Source organism: Hyperolius riggenbachi, chromosome 3 (genome assembly GCF_040937935.1).
Source record: "Hyperolius riggenbachi isolate aHypRig1 chromosome 3, aHypRig1.pri, whole genome shotgun sequence".
Taxonomy (NCBI): domain Eukaryota; kingdom Metazoa; phylum Chordata; class Amphibia; order Anura; family Hyperoliidae; genus Hyperolius; species Hyperolius riggenbachi.
In genome coordinates, this window is record NC_090648.1 from 84,103,636 (window position 1) to 84,124,311 (window position 20,676).

A 20,676-nucleotide genomic window follows, 5' to 3' on the forward strand; every position below is an offset into this window, starting at 1 on the left:
GTTTTGCCAAAACGCTCAGCTGATGTTAATGGATGGGGCAACTTCCACAGGAACGTTTGCATTTCCCAGAAACGCAAACGCAGGACCTGCAGCATTTTGGGAGCGTTAGCGCTTCAATGTAAAGTATTGAAACGCTAGCAGAAACGCTCAGCAAAACCTAAACTGAGCGGTTTTGCTAGCATTTTGCGGTTCAGCACACTGTAACAAAATTAAAAATATTCACAGGACCAATCAGGATAAAAACGCGAAACGCAAAACGATACACAACCGCTGAGGAAAAAAATACACTGTTGCAAAACGCGACCGAAAACTCGCATGAATCCGCTTGCAAACCGCTCAGACAAAATGCTAGCGGTTGCGTTTTGCGTTTGCGGATTTCAGTGGGTTCCAGCCCTAATGCTGTTCAGCCGCTGTGCGAGATTGCTGACTGTACCCCTGCCTGATAGCTGACTGTACCCCTGCCTGATAGCTGACTGTACCCCTGCCTGATAGCTGACTGTACCCCTGCCTGATAGCTGACTGATAGCTGACTGTACCCCTGCCTGATAGCTGACTGATAGCTGACTGTACCCCTGCCTGATAGCTGACTGTATCCCTGCCTGATTGCTGACTGTACCCTTGCCTGATAGCTGACTGATAGCTGACTGTACCCCTGCCTGATAGCTGACTGTACCCCTGCCTGATAGCTGACTGTACCCCTGCCTGATAGCTGACTGTACCCCTGCCTGATAGCTGCCTGATAGCTGACTGTACCCCTGCCTGATAGCTGACTGTACCCCTGCCTGATAGCTGACTGTACCCCTGCCTGATAGCTGACTGTACCCCTGCCTGATAGCTGACTGTACCCCTGCCTGATAGCTGACTGATAGCTGACTGTACCCCTGCCTGATAGCTGACTGTACCCCTGCCTTATAGCTGACTGATAGCTGGCTGTACCCCTGCCTGATAGCTGACTGATAGCTGACTGTACCCCTGCCTGATAGCTGACTGTACCCCTGCCTGATAGCTGACTGTACCCCTGCCTGATAGCTGACTGTACCCCTGCCTGATAGCTGACTGTACCCCTGCCTGATAGCTGACTGTACCCCTGCCTGATAGCTGACTGTACCCCTGCCTGATAGCTGCCTGATAGCTGACTGTACCCCTGCCTGATAGCTGACTGTACCCCTGCCTGATAGCTGACTGTATCCCTGCCTGATAGCTGACTGTATCCCTGCCTGATAGCTGACTGTACCCCTGCCTGATAGCTGACTGATAGCTGACTGTACCCCTGCCTGATAGCTGACTGTACCCCTGCCTGATAGCTGACTGTACCCCTGCCTGATAGCTGACTGTACCCCTGCCTGATAGCTGACTGTACCTCTGCCTGATAGCTGACTGATAGCTGACTGTACCCCTGCCTGATAGCTGACTGTACCCCTGCCTGATAGCTGACTGTACCCCTGCCTGATAGCTGACTGTACGCCTGCCTGATAGCTGACTGTACCCCTGCCTGATAGCTGACTGATAGCTGACTGTACCCCTGCCTGATAGCTGACTGTACCCCTGCCTGATAGCTGACTGTACCCCTGCCTGATAGCTGACTGTACGCCTGCCTGATAGCTGACTGTACCCCTGCCTGATAGCTGACTGTACCCCTGCCTGATAGCTGCCTGTACCCCTGCCTGATAGCTGACTGATAGCTGACTGTACCCCTGCCTGATAGCTGACTGTACCCCTGCCTGATAGCTGACTGTACCCCTGCCTGATAGCTGACTGTACCCCTGCCTGATAGCTGACTGATAGCTGACTGTACCCCTGCCTGATAGCTGACTGTACCCCTGCCTGATAGCTGACTGTACCCCTGCCTGATAGCTGACTGATAGCTGACTGTACCCCTGCCTGATAGCTTGTTGCTCGTAGAAGAAATATTTTGCTTGTACCTACTGTATATTCTAATAGATCCAGGTGCCAATGTTCAGAAGAATTGGGGGACAAGCACTGATACTGTCAACGAACACAGAATTAAAGAGTCTCAGAAACAAATAATTATAGTAAATTTATACATACCTGCCGCTTCCTCCAGCCCCATCCGCATGGATCGCCCTACGCCGCCGTCCTCAGCCTTCTCTATTGCCGGTACCGGGTCTCGTTACTTCGGCCAGTCGCGGCCAGTTTTACATATGCGCAGTGACTCTCTCCGTCTCTCGCCTCACGCATCCACCTGCGCAGTATGGAGGGAGCACACTGCGCTTGCGTTGACTGGCCCTGACTGGCCAAAGTTACAGGACCCGGTACCGGCGATACAGAAGGCTAAGGATGGCAAAGTGGGAGCGATCCATGCAGATAGGGCTGGAGGAAGTCCCAGATATGTATCAAACTTTGATTTCATCCATCTCTGAGTCTCTTTAAGGTACCCATACATCTAGTGACTTGGTGGGCGATCGACCATCCGATTTGATCATTATTATCGAATGAAAATCGGTGCAGTCAAGTGCATGCCCGATCGACAATGCAACCAATTTTGGGCTGAGCATGGCGATCAGACATGCTGCAAGATATCGGGCCGTCATGGTCAATCGGGTGTGTGGCGGTAATAGCGAGCGATATCAGGACGAACGATGAATGCGACAAAACCCTTGGTGATGTCTCCCCTAATGTCAAATGTGTGTCCCCCCGGTGCCCAGTGCATTATAGTGCAGATTGCAGACCTCTGTCTCCTCTGCACCTCTCCCTCTAGTGAGCGGCTTGGACTGATGACACGATCAGTACAAGTCATTCACTAGCGGAAGCTGCACGGAGGAGACGGAGGTCTGCAATTGTCACGGGCGCATGGACTAGGTAAGCTGCCGCTACACACATGGGGGTCAGCAGGCACAAGGGGGAGGGAGCAGAGGCACGCGGGGGGGAGCAGACACAACGGGGAGGGAGTAGAGGCACGCGGGGGGAGCAGACACAAGGGGGAGGGAGCAAAGGCACGCGGGGGGAGCAGACACAAGGGGGAGGGAGCAGAGGCACGCGGGGGGGAGCAGACACAAGGGGGAGGGAGCAAAGGCACGCGGGGGGAGCAGACACAAGGGGGAGGGAGCGAAGGCACGCGGGGGGAGCAGACACAAGGGGGAGGGAGTGAAAGCACGCAGGGGGAGCAGACACAACGGGGAGGGAGTAGAGGCAGGCGGGGGAAGCGGACACACAGGCTGGGAATCCCCGATGTGTCGGCGGTTCATATTGGTGGGCGTTCATAACCCGGGGATTCCCTGCCTTTGCCGTATAAGACGCAGGGACTTTTTCTCCCCATTTTTTGGGAAGAAAAAGTGTGTCTTAAACGGTGAGAAATACAGTAATGAGATTTCCACCATTGTTTATCTGTATCCTGATATAGGCCACAATAGAAGTAGTAGGAAGACAAGTCACTCCTTATGTAGTCCTCCAAAAGCTTGGTAATTTGGTCTCTCAGCTTTGTCAGCTGGCTGCCTCGGCAGAGCAGAACATTTGTAAACATAGGTTGTTAACCCTATCTCTGCAACATGAAAAATTAAAAACGCATGAAAAAAACGCATGAAAAAAGCAAGGCATAGGCGTTACCATAGATTTTCATTATGTGCGTTTTGACAGCCAGCCTGCATATTAAGCAACACTGCAAGCGTCTACAGAACGCTTACTGTACAAACGCAGTGAAACGCGGCTACTTCTGCGTCCCATAGACTAACATTGCTGCATAAAATGCAGGCTTTCCCGCTATACTAACGTTTCTACTATGTGTGCACCCGGCCTTCCCCAGAGCACATAGTGGAAAACACATATGCGATTCTGCCTAGTGTGTTCCTACCCTATAAAAGATATACACATAACTACCGGTCCATATACACCTCACTGGTTCCAATTCAATTAAACCGCATAACAAATTCTTCCTATAAATGTTAAGGCCTGGAACCCACTGGAGCGATTTTGTGGGCGTTTAGTGAGCGATTCAAACTGCTAGCGATTTCCCTAAACGCTCAGCTAATGTTAATGGATGGGCCAAATTCCACTGGAGCAATTGCGTTTACCAAAACGCAAAATGCAGGACATGCAGCATTTTTAGCGTTTAGCGTTAGTGGTTCTGCAATGTAAAGTATATAAACACTGGCATAATCGCTGGTCAAAACCTACACAGAGATTTAGTTAGCGTTTTGCTGGTCTGAAACGCTACCCAGAAGGCCTTGTGCTTCCCAGAAGGCCTTAAAAAACAGTCTCCTACGTCCTGGTGACGTCGGCTGGATGGTCGGAAGTGCTACAGAGCTGCAGGCTCTGTACACAGAATACATCTCTCCAAAAATACTGTGGGTTATGTGTGCTTCATACAGATACAAAGTTGTATTTGAGGTTGTTTTTCTCAAAAAAAAAAGAAAAGAAAAAGGTGTCAAACATTAAAAAAGCAAAAAGAAAATAAAAGTTAAGTAAACTACCACTATTGTTTCTGTGTGAGTACTTATTAGTATTATTATCATTATTCATTTATTGTTTGAAGTATGTGATGCTGCCACTCATACAAGTGTGTAGTCCCCTTTAAAAGCTCAAAAAATCCAACACATCGGCTAAATTTGGTTAATTTTTTTTTTTTTAATTAACCAATCATATTGCAAATCGTTAAACGGTAATCGCTAATCGCTCACAAAACGCTATGCACTTTTTGCAAAACGCTCACCAAAACGCTGATGTAATCGCTAACAAACTGCTCACAGAAAACGCTAGCGATTGCGATTAGCTATTGCGTTTTGTAGTGGGTTCCAGGCCTAAAGAGAGGTTTGTAGCCACTTAACATTTAAACATATAAAAATATATACTCTTATATAAAAATATATATATATATATATATATATATATATATATATATATATATATATATATATATATATATATATATATATATATGTAGCGTGAAGCCAGAGTCTATACAGGGAGGAATAATATTCTCCTGGAAATCCAGAAGAGTTGCAACACTCAATACAGACCTAATCAGTACAATTACAGTGTAACTAGCCTGTGAAATGTACCTGACATTCATTGTTATGCTTTTCAGCCAACCTTTGTGTTTTTGACCAGAGAAGTCTGATCGATTTTTTCCGCTTGATTCGATAATTTAAAAAATCCAACCAATGTGACAGATGAACTTATGATCAATTTTTCCGAAGATGACAAAAAAAAAAAAAAAAAAAAAAGATCAAATAAAACAGTCTTTTTTTGTATTTTTCTCTGATTTTCCCCACACATCAATTTTTTTTTTCTAAAATAAAAAAAAGATCTTTTTTTCTCGATCAGAAAAAAAAATATTTTCAATTCCTTATGCAATCGATTATATATATATATATATATGTATATATATATATATATATATATATATATATATATATATATATATATATATATATATCGAAATAATGGAAAAATCAATTGATTTGATTGTATCGTGTATGGCCGCCTTTAGACTGACCACATACCTTACAAACTGGTCACACAATTACAATATCTATGTAATATGAGTGCTTAAAGGGGAACTGAAGAGAGAGGTATATGGAGGCTGCCATGTTTATTTCCCTTTAAGCAATACCAGTTGCCTGGCAGCCCTGCTGATCCTCTGCCTCTAATACTATTTGCCATAGCCCCTGAACAAGCATGCAGCAGATCAGGTGTTTCAGACTTTAAAGTCAGATCTGACAAGACTAGCTGCATGCTTGTTTCTGGTGTTATTCAGATACTACTGCAGAGAAATACACCAGCAGGGCTGCCAGGCAACTGGTAATGATTAAGGCCCCGTTCACACTGCACGCGTTTGTGTCCGTTTTTAAGGTACGCGTTTTGTGTGCGTTTTGCGAGGGCCAGAAAAATCAATGCAAAGGTATGGCCCTCGTTCACATATACGCGTGGCAAACGTATGCGTGGCAGAAACGCATAGTTGGATGCATTTCTGTGCGTCGCGCACAGAAACGCATTATAATGAAAGTCAATGGGCGCGCACTAAAAACGCATGGCATGCGTTTTTGTATGCGTATTCGGAGGTGCGTTTCTCGTCGGAAGTGTAGGACTCTTCCAGGTATGATCAAAAACGCATAAGGAAAAAACGCATACAAACGCATTACAAAAACGCGTACAAACGCGTACAAACGCATGCGTTTTTCCAGTGCGTTTACTACATGCGTTCTGCACGTTTTCCACACGCACATAATATGAACAGGGCCTAAAAGGAAATAAAAATGGCAGCCTCTGTATACCTCTTACTTCAGTTCCCCTTTAAGGTGCCCATTAAGAGGTACAATATTTTCTGCAAATGCAATAATATGATCCGATTTTTCAGATCACATTGTACAGAAAACCTTGCGATACATGGAGAAAATCAACATGAGTGATTCTATGACTGGAATGCATGATTTGTCAGATGGAATGTTGGAGGCAGTGCGCTAATCGACTGGTTTATGGGAACAATCAATTACCTTCCAATTACTTCCGATTCCACAAACCTGATCGAATGATTGCATCTGCGGAAAATATTGTACAGTTAAGGTGGCCATACACTGGTCGATTTGCCATCAGATTCGACCAACAGATAGATCCCTCTCTAATCGAATCTGATCAAATGCTTCCCTGTACTGTTAATGAAGGCGTTATGTGGTGAATGCAGTGCGTTGGGATACCGCAATCTGTCAGACCGCATCGGTCACACTGTGAACATTGCATTGCTTTGGCATTACAGTGCAACGTTCTGCACTACAATATGACCCTTACGATGTACCCCAACAATTCACTGTCAATGTAGCCCTAAGTTAATCGCTCATCTGAGTATTATTCAATCTAATGTTGTTTTGCAACACAGGTCTTGCACAATCTTGGTGCAGTTAGATTGTAAAGTGTATGGCTCCCCTCCAAATCATTTTCAATTCTCAAACACACACAGAGCAGAGCTCATTCAAAAAAAAGTGGCTACCTCAGCAACCCACCTCACTGTACTAAAGCAGCTTAGCCCAGACCTGGGTCTCCCACCAGGGAAGTAGATGAACGAGGAATCAAAATATAAGAGTATGAAGAAGAAATCACATTATCTGCAACGTCACATCCCTGTTCACATAAGTAGTAGCTATGTACAGACATTAGAGGACTGTCACCTAATCTGATCTATTCTTAATCGTATTACGCACACTTAATTAATGTTGCCATCAACGAATCTTTAGGACATCATGTCAACTTAACGAATGCTGTACAGACACGCTGCTCTGCTGTAGTCACCGACTGTGTACTATTCAACGGAGAGGGAAGCAGGGAGGGCAGGTAGCGAATCAGCAAGTGGCGTCCTGTGACACAGGGTACCAAGAAAGACCACCCACTTGTTCGACATTTCGTGGTAAATTTGAATTATACACACTCGTTTTTCGATAGTGTGTGTACGACGCTTCTGATTGGATTGGGAATGATTGCATAATGTAGGGCTCACCTGATCCCATATCCTACTTTTCATCACCATCGGCGGCCTGCACTCTACATACACCACAGCGTCCCAAAATACCTGCTTTCTCCCAGCCACAAGCCACCACCGCAGACACATTTGCATAAATATTTAGCTCTGGTTTATCAGCGCGATCTTAAAGCTGTGCATTGCTCTGTGGAATGCAGGAGCAAATTGCAGTCATCTACACTTAGCTTAAATACTTTGCAGGGTGTGCAGTGCAGAGAATACATGAGGTGTCTCACTGTCACACTGATCTGTAAGATACCCCCCCCCCCCCCCCCAACAGTTTTTCTGCAGGTATTTGAAATCACCTCCGTCCTGTCCCTGCCCCTCCCAACCCCCTGCTTTACAGAACACACTATATAATTCATCACTTCTGTCTGACACTTCCTGATTTACCCCCCTGCTCGTCAGCTCCCCATAAACCCCGCAAGTTCACACTGCGTCCCCCGCTCTGGTCTTACCTCTGTCCCTTGCTGGAGATGTCAGCCCATAGATCCTCTGCCTTCTCTCTCTCCTTCCATGAGGGGACAGACAGCAGCCTCTCCTCCCCCTCCAACACTCAGGACTAACTTCACTCCTGATCTGCAAGCTACTGCTTGCCAAGGCACCGAATACCAAGCACAGCACTAAGGTGTGACAGGAGGCTGGACCTCACCTTACTAGAGGCGCCCGCCTCCTCCGCTCTCACATTACAATGCACACTCCTACCATTGTGACAAGGACAACAGCCCCAGATAACTAATTGTTTCTCCTTATCTGAAGCAGGGCTGATGTTTTTAAAATTTGCATGTCAATGAAATAAATCAGCTTAAAGCTAAAAATAAACTAATGAGATATACAATTGTGCCTATGCTCTTTCTGCTAAAAATGAATTTTTTTTTTAGAATGCTTCTGTTTTATTTTAATTTTTTTTAACCTGAACAGGACAAAAGGAAAAAGAAAGAGAAATCCAGCCTGTATGTATTTAGAGAGTTTGGCCAGTCTTAAGGTGGCCATACACTGGTCGATTTTTTACCATCAGATTCGACCAACAGATAGATCCCTCTCTGATCGAATCTGATCAGAGAGGGATCGTATGGCCGCCTTTACTGCAAACAGATTGTGAATCGATTTCAGCCTGAAACCGATCACAATCTGTGGAGCTGCCGCTGCTGCCGCCTCCCCTGCATACATTACCTGATCCGCCGGCGCGACTCCCCTGGTCCCGCTTTGATATATTCACAGTATCAGTTGTGAAGTATTCCGCCATTTGTGTTTATATATGTTTTTGTACAGTTTGAGTGTTTTTTCACAGTACTCATTGCACAGGATTTTGGAACTTTGTGTGAGAGTCATCTTGGTTGATATACGCAGTGCGCTCTGTGTGTTCGCGTGCGCCCACACTTTTGGGTGGGGGCGCGGGCGTGCACACGGGTGGACGCTGCTGCTTTTTAGAAATTGCCTGGAGGGGTTTTTGAGATTGATGCGCACATTGAATTGCACATACTGTGTGTCTGCGTGCGCCAGCATTATTGGGTGGGAGCGCGGGCAGGCACACAGGTAGACACGATTGCACTTTAATATTTATTGGAATATACGGACCATATTCAACCTTGTATTGGGAACCCATTTATCTATATCTTTTGACACCCACTATGCCAGGATGATTTGATTTATTGCATAACATTGGTGTAACTTTAAGTAAAAGCCAGTGGGGGACAGTGCCAATCACATTTGGCACGTACCAGAGGAGTGGTTTTAATTGTTTTTATTACTTGTTTGTTTATCAATAAAGGATTTATGATTTTTTCATTGAAATCTGAGTTGTTCTTGGATTAATGTCCTTTGTGGCCTAGACAGGTCCTCTCTTTTCTTGTGTATATATAATCCCCTGGTCCCGCTGTCTTTTTCTCCGCTCCGGGCTCCGGACCGTTCCTGCAGCTACTGAACCTCCTGTCCAGGGGAAGTTTAAACAGTAAGGGGTGCTCTACTGTTTAAACTTCCTGCCAGGACAGGAAGTTCTGTGTAGCTGCAGCGGTCCGGAACCCAGCGTGGAAAGAAGACAGCGGGGACCAGGGGAGTCACGCGGGCAGAACAGGTAATGTATACCCGCTGTATTGCGTCAGTCGTCGGGCATTCGAACGCCGCTATCGACGCACTCCCGACCCGCCGGCGATCGAGAAAAATCTTCCGCACAGACGAATCGACAGGATTCGACAGGAACGACCGATTTCAGACGGAAATCGATCGTTCTGTCAGCGGCGATTTCACAGCTGATTCGATCACTGTGATCGAATCGGCTGTATATCGGCGGGAAAATCGTTAGGTGTATGGGCCCCTTAATTCCCCCTCATCTGTGAATAATCACAAGTATAATTTGATCTCTCAGCTGTGTCAGCTGGCTGCCTTGGCAGAGCAGCTAATTTGTAAAACACAGGATGTTAGCCCTATGTCTGCTTCCATGACAGCAGGAAGCAGACACACTGCAGATTTATTGCAGGATTTGTATCAAGTAATCACAAGTGTAATTTGATCTCTCAGCAGTGCCAGTACAGAAATTCGGCAGTCCTCGGCAGACACAGCTAATATGGAAACACAGGATGTTAACCCTTTGTCTGCTTCCATGAAAGCAGAAAGTAGACACACTACAGATTTATTGCAGGAGTTCTGTAAACTGTAGCAGAGAAGTGTTTTCCTTTAAAGGTTATTATGCTGTTGCTTTTCTTTTAGAGCAGAGAGGAAGTTTTGAGTTCAGGTTCACTTTAAAGGACCACTATAGCAGAAAAAGTAAGCAGTTACAATCTGACAGAACCGACAGGTTTTGGGCTAGTCCCGATCAACAGATTTCCTATATACGCGAATTTGGAAGAAAGCTATTGATTTCAGTAGGCTGCGATTCGCTCTCTCGTGCACACTACATTGGCAGTTAAGACTTAGCAACTGCTGTTCTGGAAATGCTTTTGAAGACAAAGAAAACCATGAGAATCCCCCACGAGGAGATGGACTAGTCCAAAACCTGACCGTTCTGTCAGATTTTAACTGCTTACTTTTTTTTTTTTTTTTTTGCTGCAATGGTCATTTAAAATTTGACAGAACCAACAGGTTTTGGAGTAGACCATCTCCTCAAGGGGGATTCTCAAGGTTTTCTTTGTTTTCAAAAGCACTCCCTGAAAGGAAGTTGCTAAGTCTAATTGCCAGAATAGTAAGATACCAGCCGGCCTCCCTACTCGCTAGCACACTATTTTGGCAGTTAGATTTGGCAACTGCCGTTCAGGGAATGCTTGTGAAAACAAAGAAAACCGTGAAAATCCCCCATGAGGAGATGGATTAGTCCAAAACCTGCCAGTTCTGTCAAATTTTAAAGGACCACTACAGGAAAAAGGTAACAGATAAAATATGGCAAAACTGACAGGTTTTTGACTAGGTAATCTCCTCATAGGGGAGTATCATCGTTTTCTTTGTTTTCAAAAGCATTTCCTGAATGGCAGTTGTTAAAGAGACTCTGTAACATCAAAAACCTCCCCTGGGGAGTACTCACCTCGGGTGGGGGAAGCCTCCGGATTCTAATGAGGCTTCCCACGCCGTCCTCTGTCCCACGGGGGTCTTGCTGCAGCCCTCCGAACAGCCGGCGACAGACCCGACTGTCAGTTCAATATTTACCTTTGCTGGTTCCAGAGGGGGCGCTGTGGCTGCTTTCGGCACGGAAATAGACGGAAATACCCGATCTCCGTCGGGTCCGCTCTACTGCGCAGGCGCCGGAAACTTGCGCCTGCGCAGTAGAGCAGACCCGACGGCGATCGGGTATTTCCGCCTACTTCGGAGCCGACAGCCGTCAGAGCGCCTGCGCAGGAGCCGGGAAGGTAAATATTGACGTCACCGCTGCACGGAGGGCTGCAGCAAGACCCCTGAGGCATGGAGGACGGCGTGGGAAGCCTCATTAGGATCCTGAGGCTTCCCCCACCCGAGGTGAGTACCCCCCAGGGGACGTTTTGTCGTTACAGTTCCTCTTTAAGTCTAACTGCCAAAATAGTGTGCACATGAGTGCGAATCGCAGCCTACTGAAATCAATAGGTTTCTTCAAAATATATAGAAATTTGGTTGCATCGTTGATCGGGCAGGAAGCAGTAAAAAAGGGCGCATATGGCTAATGGACAAAAAGGGCGCCGCCATAGACTGCAATGCAAAATATCAGCTAATGGGCGCCCGACAGGAGATTTGGGCGCCCCAGAACTAGCGGTTAAGACAATCCGGTTCTGTTTCTATTTTTAGAACACACTAACTCTGTATCTCCATCTTGTGGCCAAAAAGTAAAACTACATCCAAATACCCTATTATACACCTTCCCATAGATAAATGAAATACATTTTCATTACTTTTATAAACCCTTGGAGGTCAAGTGGTTAAACTGATTTTTTTGTTGGAACCAATAAGATACAAATCTAATACTGATAGTTAGAGAGTAGGGAAGGTGTTGTTAACATAGGAAATGGACACTTGTCAGCTTCCTGGAGTTGAAATAACATACTAGGTTTCACACTTCTCACTTTGCTAATAAACCAACTTGACACCTTTCACAGTACAAACCAAATGCCACTTGTCAGCCTGCATCTGTTATAAGAATTGTCTCACCTCTCAAACTGCAGAAGCTAATGTAACAACTGTGCAAAGAAATGAAAGTTTTGCAGCAGAAATCCGTCTCACAGGCCTCCCCATAGATACGAAGTTCGGTCTGCCGAAATATACAATACATGTTGAATTGTATCAACTCTTTTGTCCGGCCACCTTCAGAACAAACACCGCCACCACAAAACATTGCTTACATGCTAATTAAAGGCGCATACACACGCAGAATTACTATCGCCTGCAGCGATCAGGACTACATCCCTCGGGCAACAGTTCAGATGCATCGCTAACCCACAGGCTAGCAATGTGTTCTGTTGCTATGGAGAGGGGAGGAGGGACAACAGCACAGGATGGAGCGACATGGAATGGGCAGGAGGGTGTTGGATAACAATAAGCTTCCATGTTCCATGATCCCATTCTGTTTACGTCAAATTCTGACTACCGAGACTCATCAGACCAGGCAACATTTTTCCAGTCTTCAACTGTCCAATTTTGGTGAGCTTGTGCAAATTGAAGCCTCTTTTTCCTATTTGTAGTGGAGATGAGTGGTACCCGGTGGGGTCTTCTGCTGTTGTAGCCCATCCACCTCAAGGTTGTGCATGTTGTGGCCTCACAAATGCTTTGCTGCATACCTTGGTTGTAACGAGTGGTTATTTAAGTCAACGTTGCTCTTCTATCAGCTTGAATCAGTCGGCCCATTCTCCTCTGACCTCTAGCATCAACAACGCATTTTCACCCACAGGACTGCCGCATACTGGATGTTTTTCCCTTTTCACACCATTCTTTGTAAACCCTAGAAATGGTTGTGCGTGAATATCCCAGTAACTGAGCAGATTGTGAAATACTCAGACCGGCCCATCTGGCACCAACAACCATGCCACGTTCAAAATTGCTTAAATCACCTTTCTTTCCCATTCTGACATTCAGTTTGGAGTTCAGGAGATTGCCTTGACCAGGACCACACCCCTAAATGCATTGAAGCAACTACCATGTGATTGGTTGATTAGATAATTGCATTAGTGAGAAATTGAACAGGTTCCTAATAATCCTTTAGGTTAATGTACATATTTTTCTACTAAAAAAAAATGTGTTTGACTCTAAACTTTATTCCCATCCTTTAAATTGATATATTACTAATTTAAAAATGTTAACATGAAGGAAAATTAACCAGGATAGAAACACAGATCAGTGTGGTTTGAATTATAAAACAACATATTTTCCTTATGAAATCTTTATGGTATGTGTGACTAGGGGTGTGGTGGGGGTGTGATCAGGGGCGTGGCTTCAGTGTCCTTCTTCCTTATCTCAGAAAGTTGGGAGGTATGTGATGGGTAATTGTACTTTCTAAAATATATACATGATCAGAAACCTTTATGAAGAAGTCATGTACACATGGGCAAAAAACACCATTCCTCCTGCGTGAGTGCTGCCTGTGTGCATATGATAGCAGAATCTGTCCCTCGCTCATTAGTTTGGGGAGTATATGGAGCGTGCTTTTGGCTGACGCTTGCGGTGATGTCATGAGTCTATGCTCAGTGCATTCTGGGAAGGTGGCGACAGCAGGATTTCTTGGCTGATCTACCCCTGATGTCATAGCTTTTTACTCAAGACATTCTAAGACAGCAGAAATACAGTTTGTACCGAGTTTTAAGCAATGTCATGAAATCCGAAGCCAAAATGTTTGTGCAAGTACAGAACATAAACGAAACTGTTAGTCAAGACCTCTAGCAAACTTTGGATGCACTTGCCAAAGTCTGAAGAGCAAAGAACATAACGTTTAATTAAATAATTATTCCCTGCATGTGCCAACTGCATAAAACATGATATTATCCAGGGCTGAACTTTGGCATTCACAGGCCCTGGGCTGGCCGCTGGGGTGTGCAAGGACGCTGGCATGGCTCATCTGCAGGTTAGCAGAGCTACCCTTCTGCTTCTTCTGCTGGCCTCCCTCTCTATTGATAGTCATGTCTAGGAGAATGCATGGCAAAGCATGTGACTTGTTTGGTCAGCTGATAGACTTTCAAAGCTCTGATTTGCTGTGATCACATCCTGTTCAGCACATGATCATGACTAGCAAATCAGTGACTAACGAGGAACTTTACTGAAAAATAGTAGTAGGGGGGAAAAATAAATCAATACATTGCAAAGTGAGACGTTACAAAATAGAAGAGGGATCAGGAAATGATTGATCCACAAAGAGCCTGCATGCCATCATCTTTACTACTGGCAGACATGAAGAAAAACAGACAGCAAAAACTGCCATTATCTATAGCCTGACGCTGTCCCCACAATGTCAAATGTGCCCTCCCTGATGCAGTATAGTTTACCTGTCCGTGTCCGCCGCTGGCACCAGGCTCCATCCATACATGCGACCCACGTCGTTGCTGGAGTAACGTGGGCATATGTGTGACATCACACACACGCTCAAGTGTACGCCGGCAACCATGTGGGGTGCGTGTATGGATGGAGGATGCAGAAAGAGGATGACACGGACAGAAAAAGTGTAGTGCACCTTACACATTTGACATTAGGGGGCACAGCTCATCCCCATATCGCTCGCCTTTACCAACGCACACCCGATCGTCCATGATGGCCCGACATTTTTCAGCATGTTCAATCGATACATACGACCAATTTAAGCCCCAAATTGGTCACATCATCCATTGAGCATGCTCTTGGCTGCACCGATTTTCATTCGATTTGATAATTATCAAATTGGATGGTCGATCGGCCGCCAAGTGAATAGATGTATGGCCAACTTAAATCCCCCAAACACACCATCTGGATCCTCGTTACTGGTAAAACAATAGCCTTAAACTAACCGGGATCTTTTCCTTTCTGTACAGTGCACGGTCCTGATGAAAACAAGTCACTCAGGCCAAAAACCACAGAGCTCTCCTCCAAGATCTCAGCAAAATATTCCCAAACACAGCAAATAATCCACCACAAGACTTAGCAAGACACCTTGGGCTCCAACCGAAACAATAACACTTGGCTGTTGTTCTTGGAGACTGTTGAGAGATGGCGGTTACAAGCCTTCCTGCTGCTGCCTCATTTGGCTTACTTATCAGTGCTAACTGAGGGCAGCAGTGTGGATGTAAGCCGGGCCTCAGTCACAGGAATGTGACATGAACATGAACCTGGATTTACTGCCTACAATGATGACTGAACATAGAAGATGATGAATGATACACCGACAATGAGAAGAGCAATGATACAGTAAATAATACCAAGACTGCCCATACATTACTCAATATTGCGGCACAATCGACCTTTCGGTTCAATAATTTTATCTAATCGGAAGAGAATTGTTGCTACAACAAGGCTGCCCAATCAATCTTGTAATCGATTTCCACATTAAAGTGAACCTCCGGACTAAAAATCTACTCAGCAGAACTGAAAAGGCTTGGTGTTTCTTCAATAGTTTCACAGCATCAGAACTTTGTTTTTCTTACCAAAGCATCATTTTTAGCTGCATTTTTAGCTAAGCTCCACACATCAAAGAAAACTGCCCGGGCTTTTTTTCCCAGATGCTCTGCAAAGCATGATGAGATTTCCTATGTTGTTATTCACGTTGCCTAGCAACTGGGAGGGGTGATCAGCACACAGGACAGTTGGAACTGTGTCTCATGCTCCCTGTCACCTCCATTCAAACAAAAAGATGGCTGCCATCATGAAATCAAACATTTGCCTGTTCTTTTAAAACAGGGTTGGTAAGAGATTGTATTACCTATCTATTTTAATTAACATAACTAATGTAACTTAATGACAGTATGTTTGTTTAGGCTGAATTACCTCTTAAATCTATTAGGAATAGTGGAAAAATCTTGGTTGGAGGGGTTTGATCGCATGTACAGTGGTAACGGTATTCCATATTGCGACAACTGTTGGAACCCGCCCAGTGTCGTTCCCCCCCCCCCCCCCCCCCCCCAGTGTATAGTGTGTCCCTCCCCTATGCCCGCGAAGGCTCACCTGTACACCATCAAGACTACTGGCTAGTAATGTAGCGAACATCAAATTTTGCGTTTGCGAATGTGAATTTACTTCTAAATTATAATAATAAATAGCAGCCTTTTTTCAGATGCATGATGACAAATATATCATATTTTACATTTATTGGAGGAACCCCTCCCTTCCTTTCATATTGCCGGGACAGAATCCGGCAGACTGGTGGAGTAGGTTGTGTCCGGCAAAGGAGGAATTGCTAATGGCTGCCCCCAGTATAACCCTAGTTATGAAAAGAGAAGGGTGAAAAGCATGCACTGAAATGCTCATAGGCTTGAAGGAGTGTTTATTTATCTTTGTATGTGTCAGAGTGGTGCAACTAAATATTTTGAAATAAAAAAAAATGTTTGGTTTGAGTCCGCTTTAATAGCAAAGCCCCCGTGCAAGCTAGGAACACCAAATTTGCAGGGTATGTGAAAGAGGGAACAAGAGGGAAAATAATCAAAAAGACCTTACAGTTTTTGAGAAAATTGATTTTAAAGATCTTGGGCTGAGTGTGGGAAATGTTTTAATGGCTGCTGACTTTAGCGGTTAATAGCAAAGCCCCTATATGTGCTAGAAACACCAAATGTGCAGGGTATCTTAAAGGATACCTGAACTGACATGTGACATGATGAGATAGACATGTGTATGTACAGTGCCTAGCACCCTCACTGATAAGAAATACCAACTATAAAACACTTTCCTAGCGAGATGTATCTAATGGTCGATCTGTATAGCTCAAGGAATATGACCAAAACAGCACCACACCTATTTATAATCAATTATCAGAAAACATTTATTAAACTTCACAAGAGCACCATCATATAAAAACATCTAAAAATACACTGGACATCTCATATCATAATAATATTGTATCATATATATTAGCAGACTACTCCTTGATCGATTGATAAGATCTACTCCTTGAGTAGTCTGCCAGGGGATTATTCACAGCATTGGACACTCCATTGGTTCATCCTTACCCGGGTCACGTAAGCCTTGCTCCATCTGCCACCCAATATTGCTGCGTGGGTCTCAGCATCAAGTCACTTTACTTTACTTCAGCATCCATGTTTATTTAGGGGCTGATCATTTTTAACACAATTAGCACTTTATCACATGGTTTATGTATGTATTATTGTATGATATTTATTCAAATTCTTTTGCTATGCGATATTGATTATGCACTTTTGGATCACGTATGCACTTTAATTGAGATTAGGCTATCTGAACCCGGGTTCTATCCCTGCGGCAGCTCTTATACTGAGCTGCCCAGGTGATCTCTGTACTTGACTATTTATGCCCCAATAGAGTTTATATAACCTATAATATATATGATACAATATTATTATGATATGAGATTTCCAGTGTATTTTTAGATGTTTTTATATGATGGTGCTCTTGTGAAGTTTAATAAATGTTTTCTGATAATTGATTATAAATAGGTGTGGTGCTGTTTTGGTCATATTCCTTGAGCTATACTTTACTTAGTGACTTAGCACACACTTATTGCAACATGAGTGCATGAATTTTGCTTAATGGTCGATCTGGCCATACCTTGCATGATATACAGTATAGGCAGCTTAAAACTAATGCTGGGCATACACGGTCAGATAATTCTTATCAATCGATCAAATGATGGATCGATTGATAAGATCCAACCTGTCCGATACCCGGCCGGATCGATACTGCGCTTGATACTGGCGGGGAAAACAATGGGAAGAAACGAGCGGCTGATTAGCAGCACCCGCGGGGACGAGCGCGAATCGATCCGCGCACACGAGCGACGAGTGGTGACGCGCCGGCAACCAGCCGCTGGCTCGATACCGGCGCAAAAACTAACCGTGTATGCCCAGCATTACCCATCACTAAAACACAATCTATCACCTTAAGCCCCATTCACATTATCAGACATATTCCCTGACAGTATGAATGGGGCTGATCTAGTTGCATTGCACAACTAGCACAACCCATGGAACCTTGTTAGGGTAACAGCCTTCTGTATCTTCTCCCCTCTCCATAAAGGTGCCCGTTATTGATTGTTCCCATTAACGGAACGATTTAAGAAGGTTTTTACATTCCAATTTGATCATAAAATCCAACTTTTGGATTTCCTTTTCCGATCGACCAAAGAATCATATCACATCAATTTGCCCCACAAAGGGCGCAGTTTTCTATACAATTCGATCATACAAAGATCAAATTTGAAGGTAAAATTGTACCGTTAATGGGCACCTTAATGCTGGGCATACACGGTTTGTTTTGATTCTCCGCTCACCGTTTTTGCCGTTTGATTCTGCAGTCCATTCTTTTATCTTCTGCTCCTTTTTCTTATCTTTTTCCATTCACTTCTATCAGGAACCGAGCGACAAATCGATCGAACAGAGATCGGACATGTTGGAAATGATCTATCTAACCATCTATCTGCCTCAAAAACGAACCGTGTCTTCCCGGCATTATGCCGCATCTACACGCGTAGATGCGGCGGCGATGTGGCTTATCAATCGAGCCACTGATGCGGCTCGATTGATAAGATCCGACAGGGCGGATGTCCTCACCGCCGATTCCCTGCTCGCTCCCCGCGAGGGGACAATGGCAGGGAATTGAGCGGAAGATAAGCGGCGCCGGCGGGTACGAGCGGGGAATCGAATCTGGCGCACGCGCGGCGAGCGGGGACGTGGAAGAGGCGATCCGGCGGCTAATCGAGCCGCCGGATCGCAGCCTCATCTACCCGTGTAGATGAGGCTTTAGACTTGACATGGAACTGGATTAAGATAAGAAAAAAGGCCATACAAGCATTGATTTTACCATTCGATTACCAGTTGATTCAATCATTCTGATGAAATCTTCCAAGAAGCTATTGCACAGCATGTCAGATCTAACAGGGCACAGAAACAAAGAGAGGGGCAGGGGAGGAGATGTGATAGAGGGGTAGGAAGGTGCAAGGAGAGAGCAGAGTGAGGAACAAGAAAGAAAGATGCAATAAAAACATAAGCTACAAAGAAAAAAAAAACTTATGGCTTCCAGCCTAATTGTGAAACATTCCTAAATAGTTTGATGTGTGTTGTTTGCTCCAGCAGCATTGTACATAAGCTAATCACTCAAGCTTGTCTCAGATGACTGGACAGCAAACTGGACCTTTTGTCTATATTCTGCACATTCCTGATAAATAAGTGAAAAGCCAAGATTAGCAGACTGAACTTGGAGCATTCCACCCCCGCCCTAGCTGGTCGCTATAGTGATTTTTGGAAAAAATGCTTTTATTTGCATACAGAAGCAGTCACATGACCACTTAAAACAGGATCTTGAAGGTCCACTGCTGGAATGCAAAGCAGGTGACATCCTGTGAAGATTCAGACTGAGGGGGTGGGGCCTTGCCCAGCACAGACAGCACTGATAAATTCAGCATGCTGCACTGGACATAGAGCCGCTAAAGTCGGAAAAAATAAATCACATGACCACTTCTTCTGAAATAAAGTGAAAGTAAAAAAAACAAACAAACACCATAGGGCAGGGGTCTCAAACTCAATTTACCTGGGGGCCGCAGGAGGCAAAGTCAGGATGAGGCTGGGCCGCATAAGGAATTTCACAATCGCGGCGCATCGCCGCCTCTGCCCGCCCCTCTCACTCTTCCTTCACAGAGAGGGGCGGGGAGAGGCGGCGATCCGTGCGGCGATTGACGTCAGGAGGGGCAGAGCTGAAGCTGAAAGCTCTGCCCCTTCCAGGAAATGCCGGTGGATTGCCCCCCCCCCCGGGCGATTTGGGGGCAATACAGTTCTCGTTTAGCGGCGGGGATGCGGCAGATTACTTGGGAGCACTGAAGCAAACTATAAGGAAGCTTTTGCTGGCGAGGGCCACAAAATATTGTATCGAGGGCTGCAAATGGCCCGCGGGCCGCGAGTTTGAGACCCCTGCCATAGGGGCTAGCTCAGGGGTTCTCAAACTGGGTGCTGCGGCACCCTGGTGCGCCTCAGCATGCATCCCCATCCTTTGTGCAATGCCACTAGGTAATGCGACCACACACTGATATACAATGCGGCTGCATTACCCGCCAGTTAACCTTTAGTCCCAACTCCCGGCAGCCGTGGGTTGAAGTTGGACATCAGAGGAATCTGGATGGAGTGACGAATCATTGCGGTTCAGGCTGGATAGGTAAGGAAATGTCCAGCTAATTGGGGTCACTTACAATCTGGAATGGGTGCTGAGGTGATGCTGCAAAATTAAAGGGGTTGTACTAACTGCAGTCCCCATGTGGGGAAATGTCTATGTGCTCGACTGACTCTTTATCCTTGGGGGGGGGGTGGGGGCTGCATAATGGGGGCAATGCTGCCTCTCTGACTAACTGAAGTGGGTGATGCTGGCTAATGGGGGGTGTCACTGATTATTTGGAGGAGGGTGCTGCCTAATGGGGAGTCAATGACTATTTGGAGGGGGTATTGTTGCCTAACATGGGGGTCACGACTATTTGGTGGTGGTGGGGGGAGGGGGTGCTGCCGAGGGGGTTGTCAGTCATTGAAGGGGAAATGCTGCCTATTAAGCATCACTATCTTTGTGGGGGGGCTGCCTTATAAGTTTTATTTTAAAATTGATTTGTTCCTGGTCAGGTCCCTTCAAAGAGAACCTGA

The 20,676-nt window shown here is 45.4% G+C and overlaps 1 protein-coding gene across 5 annotated transcripts in view; it reads right to left on the minus strand.

Annotated features, from left to right (window-relative positions):
* Positions 1-20,676, minus strand: part of LPAR2 (lysophosphatidic acid receptor 2) — a 98,166-nt gene that overhangs the window by 76,191 nt on the left and 1,299 nt on the right. For 3 of the 5 annotated variants that reach the window (XM_068274452.1, XM_068274453.1, XM_068274455.1), the window contains exon 1: positions 14,887-15,060. The exons of 1 other annotated variant lie outside the window; for it this stretch is intronic. The gene's annotated coding sequence lies outside the window, so the exon portion shown is untranslated. Of the gene's footprint in view, positions 1-7,923; positions 8,037-14,886; positions 15,061-20,676 lie in introns of those variants that run through there. One more of the 5 variants, XM_068274454.1, reaches the window with a different exon arrangement.